The 16,418-nt window shown below is 34.4% G+C and overlaps 1 protein-coding gene across 1 annotated transcript in view; it reads right to left on the bottom strand.

Annotated features, from left to right (window-relative positions):
- LOC136025091 (staphylococcal nuclease domain-containing protein 1-like) overlaps positions 1-11,046 on the bottom strand; it is a 58,708-nt gene extending 47,662 nt beyond the window's left edge. The window contains exon 1 of the mRNA XM_065700813.1: positions 10,931-11,046. The gene's annotated coding sequence lies outside the window, so the exon portion shown is untranslated. The remainder of the gene's footprint in view (positions 1-10,930) is intronic.
- Positions 11,047-16,418: the final 5,372 nt, after the last annotated feature.

Below are 16,418 nucleotides of genomic sequence, written 5' to 3'. Positions count from 1 at the left end.
AGAGGGAGAAAGGTAACATTAGGCATTAAACCTACAGAGATGATTCTTATAATAATGGAAATGCAGGTTGGAAGAATCAAATGCTTGCTCATAATATATAAAAACTTAAGACTAAAGGTGTTTGATGACTCGGGCACTTTTCAATTATTAATCTAAGAGTGAAAATTTGGCCAAAACATCCTCTACCTTGACTAAAACTGCACTGGTCTTCTCGTAAATCTTTGTTTACAGCATTTCTAAATATAAAAAGTAACATAATTCAAATAGTACTTTGCTACCTACAGAAAAGAGGCTAACACCTCTATAATTACCACTTTACAATTATGCTGTATAGCCACATTTTCGATATTTGACAGTTTTATCTGTGACCTCCATTTTATACCTCCTTAGTTCATATTTTAATGATTTCTCCATTATCTTTACATTCCTCTTAACTTCATATTATGTATAACTCAGATAATTCATGTACAAGCCCCTCCCCCTCTCTATTAACCATAAAGAATTTTCACAAGTTTATACCAGTCTTCAGTTTACAATAACGTAATCAATAAGGTTAGCTGTCTTAGCATCATGTAAATACTATGTTACCTTACAAACCATTTCATGACCAAATACTGTGTTGGTTATAGCTCCTGGAGACTGTTATGCCTGACAAAATTGCAGCAGACTGTGACCATTACTATTCTCTTTCCCTGCACCAAATTTACCTAGGCTAGATATCATCTTTCCCTATTTCTACTGGCCTGAGCATTAATATCTCCTAATAAAAATACCATATTTCTACCTGGGACCCTGTCTATTTGTTCTTTTAGCTATAAGTAAAATTCATCTGAGTCACTACTATCCCCACCAGTTGGTTCTACAGAGGCACATACTAAGTAGACTGATACTCTGCACTTTTTAGTCATAAATGAGCATTTTTGAAATGAAACGGTTTGAGGATGGAGTACACAGACAGGGTGGGTAAGGTATTAATAATAGAATCTTACTTGCCTGAGTAAATAAATTCTACATTACCTTATTTCATGGTTCCTACTCCTGGGATATGAGTTTCTAAAACACCTAACAAGTCCAGTTTGAAGCACCTAAATTTGTCAGTCAAAATGTTGATACAATAGGTATTTTTTAACAATGTATCTTTCCAAGTTACAATTTTCACATTCTTTAAATAATTGAAATTACTTGGGCTTCAGGAAAAGCAATAGTCCCAGAACCAGTCCAGGATAGGGACTAACACATCTTCTCAAGTCTTCATGAAGCAAATAAACTGACTTAGAACAAGACAGCAAGGAGTACCTGGGACCTTCAGTTGAATGGAGACTTTGTGCAATCCTGGGCCCATCTTGGTCACAACATAGTTTTCAGCACTTGGTGATGCTTTTCTATCAATAAGAGTAAAAATCCAGCACAGAAAATCTCAAGCCCATTACATCCAACTCATTCCATATTCATAACTATAAATATGGCAACCTATAGTAGATAAATTAGCTAGTAAGGGGGCTCTTAGCCAAAAAAAGCCCAAACCCATAAAAAATATCCATTTATCAGAATCTGGTGCAAATGCTATTTCATTCACTATGCTATAATTTACTTGAGGGACACCACTCCTCAAGGTCACCATGCAGCACAGGATGCATAAAGCCTATTTGAGAAAAAATCTCTTTTTTCTCAAAAATTATTTTTAATCATTTTTATCATTTGATAGACTTATTTGAGAAAAAATCTCTTAACCAGGCTGCAAAACAGATTCTATTCTAACCATGTAATCAGCCTACAGAATTCCCTTACCCAGAATGTTATTATGTTGCCCAGTGTTGAAGCCTTCAAGTCTACTGTTGACAAAGGCTGGTGCAAGAAACCTTGGCTCACAATATAGGGGCTAAGAAGATGGGAACAACAAAGAATATACCTGATGCCTAACCACATCAACAACAGACAAAACATTGATGACTTTAAGAAAATAGTTTTGGACAATGTTTAATTCACTGTTAAAGAGGTTGTTGAGGATTTAAATGTACTGATTGGCTTGTGCCATTAATTTTTTACCAGTCACTTAGGCATTGGATGGATTGCAGAGAAATTTGCTCAATTTCAACCAAAACTGCAGTGCATCAACAATGCTACAGAATTGCTCTACTCTGTCTATGATGACCCAAATTCTCTCAAGAGTGTCATAACTGAGGATGAAACATGGGTTATGATGCAGAAATAAATGTTCAAACATCCTAATAGAATTTACTGGACAAGTCAAGACAAAAATAAAAACATGCTGAGTTGCTTGGGTTTGAATGTTTTGCTTACAACTTTTCTTTGATTGCAGGGATATGATGCATAAGTTCTTGCTATGAGGTTGAACAGTTAACAGCAAATAGCACCTGCAAGTTATGTAAAAGTGGTGCAAAGCAATCTGCCTATGAAAACCACATTTGTGGAAGAAACAAAAATTAGCTTTTATACCATTATAACAGCACTACTCATACATTGTTGCTTGTGTGGAGATTTTTGGCCAAAACCAACACACTAATAGTGCTTTAGCCACCATTTTCCCCAGATCTGGCCTGAAATGATGTTTCTTGTTTCCAAAACTGAAGAGGCACATGAAAGGACAATACAATCACCAATGATATTGATGAGAGCAGTGCTGTCACTTACTTGAAGTACTACTTAAGTAAAATTTTCCGTTACCTGTACTTGTACTTAAGTAAAAACTCTAGGGTGTACTTATTACTTGATACTTAAGTAAGATTACGAAATACTTATTACTTAAGATACTTTTAATGTACTTGTTTTTCAAATACTTTACCTTTGACATGAAAATTTTGTGTGTGTGTGCTTTGGCAATGTACAAGAAAACATCACCTTTAGATTTAGAGCAAACTCAGATATAGCTTTTGTGTGTGTGTGCTTTGGTAATGTACAAGAAAACATCACCCTTTAGATTTAGAGTAAACTCAGATATAGTTCCATGCCCTGTTTTTGGATATGAAATAAGGTGTTTGTTTTTGACGAAAAAAATTATAGTATGACTAACGCTTGGTTTAATTTTTGTTTTAAAGTTATATAACAAAGAAAATTGAAATAATTTCACAGTTCACTGGTCGACAGTGAGCTAAAATCCCTGGTTTTGTGCTAAATGTTGCATACTGTAGTCTATTTGGGCTTATATTTCTGACATTAGTGTTTAAGGTTTGTCATCTCGTCAACTGAACCAGATTTCTACCATTTCATCATCTTCAGGACCATATTATTGGTAAAACTACTGAAACTATGAATCTGCCCATCTAAATGTTGTCTGCAATAAACAAGTCAAGGGAATTCTAGCTGGATCCAATGCAGTGATATTTTGTCAAATTTGTTCCAGCAAATTCAGGTATTCAGACGAATCTGACTTCAGATTTGTCACTCCATTCATAAGTTATAAGCCCTACTAAATTAAAGGAAAACTCAACTTTCTTAAGACTTGAAACCCTCTCCCCCTCGCCCTATTTGAGATTGGGTTTGCGATACCAGAACTTGATATGAGCCCTGATCATAGGCATCTTTGGTCTAGTTTTCATTCGGATCCGTTACTCCATTTGCAAGTTATACTAAATTAAACAGAAAACTTAAATTTTTCAGGAATTAATACCCACTCCCCCTTGTTAATTTTGAGCTAGGATCTTTATCTCAAAACTTGATATGTGTCATGGTCTTAGGCCTCTTTGGTTCAATTTTCATTCAGATCCATCACTCCAGTCGCAAGTTACTCTGAATTAAACGAAAAACTGTTTATAACACGTAAAGCCCTCTCCCCCCTGTTTTATTTGAGCTAGGGTCTTCATCTTTCAACTTGATGTGTCTCATGATCCTTGGCACCAAATCTGGCCATCAAAATTTTCATCCAAATCCAACCAGCGATTCTCCCCTTTTACGTGATTACACAGACGGACGGACTTAGGTAGCCATGTTGGCTCACTGGATCCAAAAAAAGAAAACAATAGCATATCATCATCCAGGCATCATCACCTATTTGGATGGTGGAAAATATCCATCAAGATAGGTTTTTGAGATCTGTCTGTCTGTCCGCCCGTCTGTGCAATCGAGTATAGCGGGAGAACCGCCAATCAGATTTGTATTAAAATTGAACTATTTGGATTAAAATTGAGCTTAATTAGGGTGATGGGGCTTTAGGTGTTAAAAAAAAATTTGAGTTTTTCATTTAATTCACTGTAACTTGCAAATGGAGAGATGAATTTCGATGAAAATTGAATAAGATGCCTAAGAGTATATATGCCTTGAGTTCTGGGATGGAGACTCCCAGGATTAGGGCGAGGGGAGGGGGCTTTAAGTGCTAAAAAAATTAGTGTTTTGTTTGACTCAGTTTAACTTGCGAATGAAGTAATGGATCTCAATGAAAGTCAAGCCAAAGATGCCAAAACCATAAGACACATAATGTTTGGAAAGGAAGACCCTAGCTTAATTTGGGGGAGGGGGCTTTAAGTGCTAAAAAAAGTTGAGTTTTTAATTTAATTCAGTGTAACTTGCGAGAGATCGATGGATCTCAGTGAAGATTGAACCAAAGGTGCCTAAGACTGTGGCAGGCATCAAGTTTTGAGATGAAAACCCTAGCTCAAATAGAACGAGGGGGAGTGGGTTTTAAGAGCTGAAAAAGTCAAGCTTTTGGTTTAATTTAGTATAACGTGCGAATGGAGCAACGGATCCAAATGAAAGCTAGACCAAAGATGACTAGAATCAGGGCTCATATTGAGCTCTGATATCACAAGTCCTATATAATTTTTGGCGAGGGGTAGGTGGTTTCACGTTTTTAAGAAAGTCGAGTTTTCCTTCAGTTTAGTAGGGTCTATAACTACTTCCACCCATGGCTTGCCCAAAGCCTAAAAATAACCCTTTTCCAAAATAAGTCATACTGAAGCCAACCTTCAACCAAATATTCCATCCCCAGAGAAAAATTACTTTGTATGGCACACGCGAGTGGGAGGACGGTTAATTTGGAAAAATTAGATCGGGTCTTAATTACATTTGATGTTTAGAAGGATGTCATGTCTCAGAGCTCTTATTTTAAATTCCGACCGGACCAGGTGACATTGGAGGGGGAAACCTAAAACCTTGGAAAATGCTTAGAGTGGAGGGATCGGGATGAAACTTAGTGGGAAAAATAAGCACAAGTCCTAGATACGTGATTGACATAAACAGAACGAATTCACTCTCTTTTGAGGAGTTGGGGGAAGGGTTAATTCTGAAAAATTAGAAAAAATGAGGTATTTTTAACTGACGAAGGAGTAATGTAAGGGGGAAAGTTGGAGGGGGACACCAGAAATCTTGAAAAACGCTTAGAGTGGAGAGATCGGGATGAAACTTGGTGGGTAGAATAAGCAAATGTCGTAGATACGTGATTGACGAAACCGGACTGAATCTACTATCTTTGGGGTAGTTAGGCGAATCCAGTGCTTTAGCGAGTCCGGTACTTCTGGACGTCCTAGGACAATGGAAATTGATAGGCGTATCAGGGACCTGCACAAATTGACTTGATTAGGTTGATTTCCCCGATTCAACCATCTGGGGGTAAGGGAGAAGGGAGGAGGAAAAATTAGAAAAATGAGGTATTTTTAACTTGCAAGTGGGTGATCGGATCTTAATGAATTTTGATATTTGAAAGGACCCTGTGTCTCAGAGCTCTTATTTTAAATGCTGACCGTCATTAAGCCCCCGATTTTTCTTTTAAATTAATCTATTGATTCTTATAATTTTGCTAGAGCTCATGCCATATGAGCTCTTGGCTCTTCTGACTTCGTCACAAGTGCCATATGAGCTCTTAGCTCTTGTTTTATTCCTTTTTTCTCAGAAGATTTTCGACTTAGTCTCATGGTCTTTGCCACTTCATGGTGTGAAAACTGCTGCTAGAAATGGATAGGTTGCAACTTCTGCTGTATTGTTTTCTAGTATATTTAGATGTGTGCTTGCATTGTCCCTGCCTCCCCTTAAAAGTTCTGTTTCTTATGGTAATATTGGTTTGTCTTCTATTGCATATGCAGACGACGTTCTTCTCGTTGCCCGGACTCGCTGTGGATTGCTTTCCAATTTTACTATATTAACCAATGAACTATCTAAGATTGAACTGTCAGTTAATGCGTCTAAATGCGAGTTTATTTGTTCTAATAGCCCTTATGTGGTCGCTCAGTCGCACACTTTCTACTACCTTTTCATCCCTAGTGAATCAAGCCATGAAAAACCTACGCGTCGCTTATGGAAAAATATCCCCAAACAAAAGCCATTACAACCGCAACGGTTTGTGCATAATTTATAATGCTTATTGCGCCCCTGTGCTTTTGTTTTTAACAGGCATGTCTCATCTGTTTCGTAAGAAAAATCGCCATACTCTACTTGCGGCTTATTTCATATATTGCAAGTTCCTCCTCCGGCTTCCTAGATGGCACGAAAATAGAAAAATAATTAATCGATTTTGTATAATAGATATGCCTTCTTGGATTCGGTCTTCCAGTGATGATTTATGTAGAAAGACTATCTACTTTATTCACGTTTACGACCCTCTTGCTGCTCCTTTTTATTGAGCTTTGATTTCTCTTATTAAAAAAGTCTGCAACTGACTCACTTGGCTCCTTACTTTTACATTTGAGTTTTTTTTGTTGCTAAGGTTTTTACTTATTCAATCAGAGAATTAACTACTTTATTACCTTTTATCTGTTTTAAAGCCAATCCAAAGTTTATTTTTCTATTTTCAATATTTTTTCACCATTCCAACATGTTTCAGAATAACCCTGTATTTTTTCAAGCATGCCAGATTTGACTGAACACTAATCACCAGAAGTTCAACTCTACATGCACTGTATTAATCCTGTCATATGATCTGTCTGAACCAATCAGAAGTTTTTGACTGCACTTAATTGTTTTGATAGTCTTTTTCTTTCAAGCCAATGTATTGAAAACTGGTTCAGATTATTTTTTGGACTTCGTTAGGTGTCTACCAGCCAAATAAGGGAAAAGAATATTTTTATTATTTTTTTATAATTCCCATATGTTTCAGAATAGCCGTGTATTTTTTCAAACGTGCCAGATTTGACTGAACACTAATCACCAGAAGTTCAACTCTACGTGCACTATATCAATCCTGTCATGTGATCTGTCTGATCCAATCAGGAGTTTTTTGACTGCACTTAATTGTTTTAAAAGTCTTTTGCTTTCAAGCCGTTGTGTTGAAAATTGGTTAAGATTATTTTTTGGACTTCGTTGGGTGGGTACCAGCCAAACAAGAGAAATGGTTAAAAATGATAAAACGGAAATTCTGGTTCTTGATTAAGATTTCCAAAAGAAGAATGACAGGGGACATTTTATAGGCAAGGGAAGGGGAGTAAGAAGCCTCCAGAATGGCTTTAAAAAAGGTAGCATAGACTTGATATCAGAAATATATATATATATATATATATATATATATATATATATATATAAATAAGTTGTTTGTCTGTTGACTGACGTCACGTTTGTGCATTGACTGACGTCATTATAAGGATTGAGCTGTGTGTTGCCATGAAGTTGTTTGTCGACTGACGTCATTATAAGGATTGAGCTGTATGTCGCCATGAAGTTGTTTATATATATATATATATATATATATATATATATATATATATATATATATATATATATATATATATATATGTTTACACAGGTTCACAGGGACACAACTATCAATATTAACAGGTGGGACACAGGGACACAACTACAATGGTGTGTAACTAATATGGCGTGAAAAAAGCTAAAAAAAGAAAAAACCTAAAAAGAAAAAAACTTAAAAAAGGAAAAAAATAAAAAAGGTAAAAAATTAAAAAGAAAAAAACACCAGGACACAAATGACGACCGGGACACAAGGAATATAAATGACGAATGGGACACAGGGACACAACTACAATGGGGACGCCAGGGGACACAGGGGGATATATAAATAACAACAGGGACACAGGGAATGTTTGATTAGCAATCACCATCAACAAAGCTCAAGGGTTATCATTAGAATAATGAGGTATAGATCTGAACATGTATTGTTTTTCCCATGGACAATTATATATTGCATGTTCAAGAGTCAGTAAACCTGACAATCTATTTATATGCACAGACAATGGGACAGCTAAGAATGTTGTATATTCGCAAGTTTTCCATAGTTAAAAACATATATATATATATATATATATATATATATATATATATATATATATATATATATATATATATATATATATATATATTCACAGGTGGGACACAACTACAATGGCACATAACTAATATGGCATGTAACAACTACATACACATAGAATAAATATATACACATAGAATAAATACTTGAAGTAATACTTAAGTACAATTTTGGAAAGTACTTGATATTTGATACTTAAGTAAGAATTTGGAAAGTACTTATTACTTGATATTTAAGTAAAAAAACAATGAGTACTTAATACTTAAGTAAAACTTTGGAGTACTTGTTGCAGCACTGGATGAGAGTTTGTCTAACGTGAGAACTTAATTTTGCATGATGAAAAGTCATCCACCAGAATTGTTTGGGCTAAACAGGTCAAAAGTCTATCTTTTTTAACAACTGAAACAAATAAGCTTATCAATAGAAAACATTGAGCATAGAATCATTGCAGGAAAAAGAGAACCTCAGAAAATTATACACCCTTTAAAACTTTTTGTAACCAGACAACCAACAATATCAAGCAGTTGAAGAGAAGGCTTGAGGAACAATTGGCTGGGGATGTTAGGGACAATCCTAAATCTTTCTGGTGATATAACTCTCAAAAATGTCACAGCAGATGTAGTCCCTGATATCCTGCACAATACTCAACCTGTTGCAGATCCTGAGCTGAAATTTTAAACCAGTAGCTTGCATCTGTTTTTTCCTCTAATTACAGCATTGTTTTTGCCTATTTCCTATGTATGATGTATCACATAATATGGAGCCAATTCTGATTAATGGCAAAATATTTCTAAAGAAACTTCCCTTGCAATGAATAAATCTGTTGGTCCAGGCTGTATTCATCCTTGTATCCTCCATGAATGTTGAACAGTCATGTGTCAACCTCTTTTCTTACTGTTCAAGTTATCATTAAATTATTCCAGACTACCACTGAACTGGGAAGCAGCCCATATTATTCTAATACTTAAGAAAGGTAGAAAGGACCTTGCTGAAAATTACTGACCTATTAGCATGACAACAGCAGTTGTTAAGGTTCTTGGTATATCTGTTGATACCAATCTCCTTGCATCATATGACCATATCAATAAGTTTCTTGATACAGGGATGCCACTGACCTGATTCTGCTTGACTTTTCTAAAGCTTTCAGACCCCAGTTCCTCCCCCCCCCCCCAGCTGAAATTAACTTGTTTCACAAAGCTTGTCAAACTAAGATCAGTTTTTGTTAGCATATCTTTGCCTTTATAATAGTAGGCCTATATGGCTAATTTTTCATTTTTTACTTTCACAGTATAGATCCCAGTTTGCCCCCCACCCCTAGCTGAAACTTACTTTCTTCACAAAGCTTGTCAAAACTAAGATGAATATGCATAATTCAAGCATCCACAGAAGTGTTAGTTTTTGTTTGTGTGTATTTGCCTTTATGGTAGTATATTTTTTATTTTTTACTGTCACTTTCCCTTCATCTAGGAAAATTAGCCCCAACTTTACATCTCCAGGAATTTGACAGAATTACACCACTGCTCAATACCTTCTCAGGCTGTATTTTTGGCCTTAAGTTCATTCCTGAAAGTGTCATTCACCTAACACAACTATTCTCTAGGATAGCAAAAAAAAACCTTAAACAAGAAATTTATGATTTAAGCTAAGATTGTGGTAAATTTGTAATTTTCAAGTTTAGTTAACTAAGATAATAGTGAATATATCAAATGTTGTCTTTTTTTATGCTGTTTCATTGTTCAATAATTATTTCTGGAGGAAATTCTATTTTGAGCTCTTAATTGGGCATCAAAAGGTAGAGCAGTTCAAAGTAACCAAAAATTTAAAACACATTTAAAAAAACTGTCTAGTGAGAAATTTAATTTCTGAGTAAGTGAATAAGTATTATTTTCTTTGGTCTTTTAAGAACATGTCATGTTATTACCTTAAATTGCAATTTGGAGCAATTGAAGGATTTTCCATCCTGTAGCATTGCTCAGCATTTCTTCAAAAATTACCATATGGATTGATTTGGAATTTGACAACAGATTTGCAGAAATTTTTAAAGCCCCTTGAAAATGACATTACAGCAAAATAAACATCATTTTAAGGGGTTCCTAGTTCTTTAAAAATTCTTGCAAATTTGTTTTAGAAATAACACTTTAACAAAAAGTAAAAATTTTAGTCTTCTTTTAGTTTTGTGTATAGGCCTACCACATAGTTAAATGGCAAATATTGAATAGGTCTAATTCACAGATGCAACCTATGAATAAATTGAGCATACCACATGATGCCTTTTTTCATGTTCTTTTCTAAATATAGGCTAATAGCTTAATTGTTTTTGGTGCAGATATCACTTTAACCCCTTTACAGGCCCTTAATGGTGATACCTTTTCTTGAATTTTAGATAAGCTTATATCCTCTTGTTAAATCCAGTTTACCCATAACTGAATCAACAGTGACAAATTGTAGAGTTGATAAATGCATGGGAAACATATAGCCTAATAGGGGCTGTATATTTGGGTAAGATTCAATTAAAATTGAATTTGCATCATAATCGATTATTGTATTCAGACAGAGCATAAAAAAGGCATTGAGTGGTAGCCTATGTTCACTTTATTTGCAGGTGATTCATGTGAATTATTCAATATTCAGACTATCAGTTAAATCTAGGCCTATATCTGAAAACAGCTCAACTTGCATCCTTGTGAAAATACCCCTTTTAGACATGTCTACTTGTTACAATACCTTATGAACCGATATTGTGATGTGGATTGAGCAAGACTCCTTTCTGTTTTTCTAAACTTGGTTGAAGTTGCAGTTGTGTTGTCAAGCTTTCTTTTGATGTGGCCACAGTGTTGCCGGAATTAACATTCTATTTATTGATTTTCCCGCCTAAATTGTAACTCTGCGTGGGTATTGCATTACGCCTCGCCATGGTTAAAATTGTTTACTCTGCCAGCAGCATTTTATAGACGGATCATTGTTGAGCCGGTGGCTATGATTGGAAGATCAATATAACTATAAAGCCTCCAAATGTTCTGACGGCTATGATTCGCCGTCCAGTCGAAGCCAGCTGTGCTGCTGGCTGGGTGAATGATTTGATTCAAGACGAGGCTTTATCGGTAAGGTTCGGTTCATTTATAGGAGAAAATATTTCTCAAAGAGGTAAAATCAGCAAATTCTTTCATGAAGAACGAATGAATCTGAGTGTAAACTTTTTCTGTGGGTAAAGGATGACAGAAGTGAAAAATGAGGGAATTTTTTAATTTTATGTTTACTTGATGTAGCAACAGCTATTACTAGTGTATATTTAAGCAAATTTTGATTGAGTCTCATATGAAATATGCTACTAGTGCAGTTATTGTTAGTTTAAGATGTATGCATAAGAATCTAAAAGCTAAAATCAAAGATGGTAGTCTGCTGCTTAGGATTCTGAAAGTTGTGCGCCAAGGAGCTGATGCAGAATGTGGCCTCTGTTGGTCTTTATATATATATATATATAGAATCTAGCAGTAACAACTGAAAATTATCTGAAAAACTCTTAGAATTTAGTATAGTTTTCCATTTATAATAATTAAAAAAATTCAGTAAGATGCCATAGAAAAGGAAGGTAGCCAGTCACAAGTGTATTATCTTTGTTATCAAACAATTTAGCTCATACTTTAGACTTGATAAACAAATTTTCACAATTTAACTATTGTAGAGACCCATTTCAAAATTTTATTCATTTAGAAAAAGAAAATTGAGTCATTAAAGAGCCATTATCCTAGAATAAAGTAGTAACTACGGGAACATTCTAAATGAGTTTCCTATCTTGGAAATGTCCGTGGAATTTTTGTAATTTAGACTGAGCATATATGATCCATTTCTATTAAAATCAGTTATCATATTTTTGATTGGCTCCATATTATAACTTTAGGCTACAATAAACTGCTTAAGTGATTATCACTAAGTTGAAAAATGTTCATCTTCCTAAGTAGCATAAGTTACATGAGCTAAGTGAAAGTATGATTTGTGCGAAGTAAATTAAGCCGCTATTTCTGCCAAAATGAACGGGACGAAAGATAAATGTGCATCCGACATTAAAGCCATTTAAAATTTGAAGGTACATACTATGTAATGACGCACGTAAATTCAAGGAAAACACGACACAGTCAACAACACCCAGAAATCTGTAGAATCTTTTTTCAGACTTTTTAATCTCTTGTTGTTCAATAAACCGTAGCTTTGGCTTCCCTATATGTTTGTGTTTTCACCATACCTGTCATTGTACACAATGAAACCCAGTAATCACAATATCTTACTTTTCAACCCAGTGTCTGCCATGATAATAAAGCAGCGTTTGTTCTTCGTGTGAAAAAAAACATAAAAGAAGCTAAGGACTCAATTTGTTTGGGGAAAGAGGAAGAAAAATAACAAACAACAGCGTCTAACAAATAACTTCTGGTATTTTAATTAGACCCAACTTGGCGGCCTTAACTGGGGCGAAATTTGGGCAATGGAAGCCACAATTCATGTAAAAGCAAATAGATTCTGCAGTCTATATCCATTCTAGAAGGAAAAGACGTCGAAACGGGGAGGCTACCCCAAGAATTTGGAAATTCAGTAAGTTTGGACGAAAATTCTAAAATTATACTGAATCCGAGAAAGAAACCGAGTAATTATGCTAGAATCTCAGGGAATCCAAAAGTTCAATCCAATTTTGATACTTATTCGAAAATCCAGTAGAGAATGTCCTAAATCCAGTAGCACAATTTGAAAATTCTGCATAGGACATGTCGTAGTGGTATGTCTATTTATTAAATATAGTTAAACCTGAATCGAAACCTAAAATTGTTCCTCAAACTTGAGAATAAGTTGAAGATTTTGTTGTATTTGCATAAGATTTTAATCCTATTTCTCTCTATTTTCCAAAATCCTAGTCGATTTTCTGAAATGGATCTGGTAAGATCTAAAGTTTTTAATTTTGTATTTTCGTAGTTTGGCAAAATCGGCCCAATTTAAACTAAGAAAATGAAATCTTTTTCTAACCTAAAATGAATTATTTGCTTACTGAACCTACTGCTTTTCATTGGTTTAATCTACTTTATTTTTATTCGCAAAAGTTTAGCAGTGAACAACAAAATAAGCGAAATATGTCCTTTATTGCAAGAGCTCAAGGATATAATCTCACTTCACGACTTCTTAGAAATCTTCTTAGAATCGTTGATTTGAGCTAAAGTTTCAATCTGCGTTTTAAAACAAAAATAATGATTTATGGTATTATAACTCCAGTTTTCAGTTTGCAAAGTTCGAAAGAATTTTAAAATATTGCGTTTTTCAATACTATCACAGATCAAGAAATTACGATTTTTTTTATTAATGCATGACATTTTGAGATCGTTTTATGAATGAAGAAAAATTTACGAAAAAGTACACTTGGTAATCCTTTTAATTTTCAAATATTTTGCCGTTTTGCAGCATACTGAGTCACTTAAAAGACATCTCGGATAATCCTTAATCCCATGAATAAAACATAAAAAACAAAAATTTTTGCAAAATATACTCTAGGAACTAGATAAAAGGGATGGAATGATCGAGGACATGACAAACAGTGGCTCATGACGTGATATAAATCCTAAAATTGAATACTCTCAATAGATGTATATAAGCAAAATAAAACATATAACGGCGGAAATCCTTTTGCTTTGAGTTAATTCAAATAAATTATAAAACTATAATGCAAGAAATCCAGAAGACTGCAGCAAGTGAAAGAATAAGCTCTTTAAGAAAATCTTACGAACATTTGGGGGTCCAGGCCCCCTTCTCCCTTAAATACACCAATACCTATTCTTTTTGTTAGCTCTTCTTCCCGTTTTCTGGTTAGAAATTAATATTCATATACTTTTATAAAGTTACATAGCACACTAGCTTACTTAGCACACCGAAATTAATAAATTGTGAGAAACACAAGGCAATGCATAGTGAGACTGGTGGCAAGCCTCCATGCCAAAGTTACTGGCAGCACGCTAGGGCTTCATCAAAATTTTTCTTTACGCCGGCAAGTCTTTCATTGGCGGCACGCCGCCGATTGATTGGCACGGCTTCGGGTCTAGTGCTAAGGATAAGTTGAACTGTACATTTATCTTCAAAGGAGTTTATCTCTCACTGGTTACGTTTGCGGATACTGAACTTTTCTTGCACTTTCCAAGAGTTTCTGTAAGAAGAGTATAAGAACATTGGTTTTAGTTGTAACCCTGACAAAAAAATTGTTCTACCACTTAATTATAAAGGAAATAGAATTTCAATAAGTCTATCTGACACTAAAGTTCTTTTTGCTAGCAGCTTCACTTACCTGGGTATGCCTATTAACAAACAAATACAACGTAGAAACAATAGGGAAAGTTTTTTCAAGACAATGGAAATTATTTATGTAGATATTTCGGCCCTATGTCCAAGGGCCGTCTTCAGCACAATACAATACTATATATATATATAAAAGAACTTACATCAAATTGTGAGAATTAAAACTGAATATAAAAACACTTATTAAAACAATTTTTTTTAAAAATATAGCCCTAGCATCCTTACTTCAGCGAAGTTCAACCAGGACTGGCGAAAAGAATGAAATGAAGAAATATAAACTCATTCAAACTAAAGAGAATAAAATGATTAGATGCAATTTCTTAAAGCTAATCTTGCTTGTTTAGCAGCCTGTCTCAAAGGCCTTTTCGTAGTTGGTTCAGTACTATTATAAATTGGTTTAGTAAAATATTTTGTTAGATCATTTTTAATTAAATTTGAGTATAAAGAATTTAGTGAGTATTCCCCCAAGTCCCTGTTCAAAGAAATATTTTTATTGATTTTGAGATTAATTTCAATTGATTCTCGAACCACCTGTTTTATTCCCAAATCATTACTAATGAGTGAAGAGTTTTCAAAAAGTATCATGTGGGACGGATTATTAAAAATATGCCAACCTAGAGCAGAATCAATTAAGCCCAGAATCAATTAAATGACATAGACAAGGCCTTAATTTCAAATGGTTCCAACAATTCCTTTGATTCTGCTCTAGGTTGGCATATTTTTAATAATCCGTCCCACATGATACTTTTTGGAAACTCTTCACTCATTAGTAATGATTTGGGAATAAAACAGGTGGTTCGAGAATCAATTGAAATTAATCTCAAAATCAATAAAAATATTTCTTTGAACAGGGACTTGGGGAATACTCACTAAATTCTTTATACTCAAATTTAATTAAAAATGATCTAACAAAATATTTTACTAAACCAATTTATAATAGTACTGAACCAACTACGAAAAGGCCTTTGAGACAGGCTGCTAAACAAGCAAGATTAGCTTTAAGAAATTGCATCTAATCATTTTATTCTCTTTAGTTTGAATGAGTTTATATTTCTTCATTTCATTCTTTTCGCCAGTCCTGGTTGAACTTCGCTGAAGTAAGGATGCTAGGGCTATATTTTAAAAAAAAATTGTTTTAATAAGTGTTTTTATATTCAGTTTTAATTCTCACAATTTGATGTAAGTTCTTTTATATATATATATAGTATTGTATTGTGCTGAAGACGGCCCTTGGACATAGGGCCGAAATATCTACATAAATAATTTCCATTGTCTTGAAAAAACTTTCCCTATTGTTTCTACGTTGTATTTGTTTGTTATGGAAAGGCAGTGAGGTCTTCGTCGCTATTTTCGGTATGCCTATTGGAGAAAATCTGAATGAAACTGCAAACGTGGCACTTTAAAAATATATTTGTACGATTTGGGCTGTGTATGCATTCCTGGCTTCAAATGTTTCGTATCTGAGTAGGCTTCACCGTTCTTAGTGTTATAATAGCCTTACAACTCCTCACTTAATTGCACTTACTCATGCTAGGTATTTTTTAACAGTGGTAAGTTTCTTCTAGCCACCTATATTTTGAATTTGTGAATCATTTGATGGAACTGCCGACATGGATTTGTAATTCTTTCCCGTAGATAAAGTATCAATTGGTAAAACCAACTGTGGTAATTGATAATCTTATTCATAATTTTTTCTACTGAATGCCAGGAGTCTTTTCATCCTTTGTTATTTCTCTTTTTCTCATGTTCGTAGCTGTCGAAGAATGTTGTTCTTTTTGTTGTTTGTTTTCTTTATTTTTACTCTTTCTTTTCTGGGCGCTGTCAACTTTTTTGCACTTTGTACATAAAATAATGATGTTGATGATTGTAAAAGATCATCCTTGACGGC

The sequence above is a fragment of the Artemia franciscana genome, chromosome 3 (assembly GCF_032884065.1).
Source record: "Artemia franciscana chromosome 3, ASM3288406v1, whole genome shotgun sequence".
Classification (NCBI taxonomy): Eukaryota; Metazoa; Arthropoda; class Branchiopoda; order Anostraca; family Artemiidae; genus Artemia; species Artemia franciscana.
This window is presented reverse-complemented; position numbering and strand designations above follow the sequence as displayed.